This window comes from Rhincodon typus, chromosome 46 (genome assembly GCF_021869965.1).
Source record: "Rhincodon typus isolate 14 chromosome 46, sRhiTyp1.1, whole genome shotgun sequence".
Classification (NCBI taxonomy): domain Eukaryota; kingdom Metazoa; phylum Chordata; class Chondrichthyes; order Orectolobiformes; family Rhincodontidae; genus Rhincodon; species Rhincodon typus.
Window position 1 is genome coordinate 6,361,517 of NC_063377.1, and position 769 is coordinate 6,362,285.

The following is a 769-nucleotide window of genomic DNA, read 5'->3' on the forward strand; positions in this document are numbered from 1 at the left end:
CTCTCTCTCCTCCCCCACCTCCCGCTTTCTCTCTCTCCTGCCCCACCTCCTGCTTTCGCTCTGTATCCCCCCAACCTCCGCTTTCTCTCTCTCTATCCCCCCAACTCCAGCGCTCTATCCCCCCAACTCCCATGCTCTGTCACATGCTGCTCTCTCTCTCTCTTCCCCCCCCACTCTCTCTCTTATTCTCTATCAGTCTTCCTCCCTCACCCATGTATCCCTCCCCTCTCCCTCATCCTCCCTGAGTTCGTCAGCCCTACCTGTAAGACCCCTTGCATTTAAATAAATGCTGTTTTGTTGTTCGGAATTACCACATACTCTGACTATCTCTTGTCATTCTTTGCTAATTGATGTTCTGTCCTCACATTCAGAACCTTACCCATCAATCCTTCTGTTTACACTGCTACTTAAAGAGGAGAGATGGAAGAATTCTATCGTATAAGGTCACTCTGCTAAGATATTGGTCCGTTAGACCTATCCTTTTTGAACAGATCCTTTCTATCCCATTAGGCCTTCCAATTGTTCTAAAGCCTGAATCCCTGAACAATACACCAGCTCTTCAGCCATTGATTTATCTCCTTTAACCTTTTGTTCCTTCCCTCGTTTGAGTTTGGTTTTGGGAGTAAACCAGAAATTACTACTTTTAAGAGATAGTAGGAACTGCAGATGCTGGAGAATCTGAGATAACAAGGTGTAGAGCTGGATGAACACAGCAGGCCAAGCAGCATCAGAGGAGCAGGAAGGCTGACGTTTCGGGCCTAGACCTAGA

The 769-nt window shown here is 47.2% G+C and overlaps 1 protein-coding gene across 1 annotated transcript in view; it reads left to right on the forward strand.

The window, feature by feature from the left end:
- The window catches only part of LOC109919320 (transcriptional repressor p66-beta), a 37,863-nt gene that overhangs the window by 11,791 nt on the left and 25,303 nt on the right, over positions 1-769 (forward strand). The window lies entirely within an intron of this gene.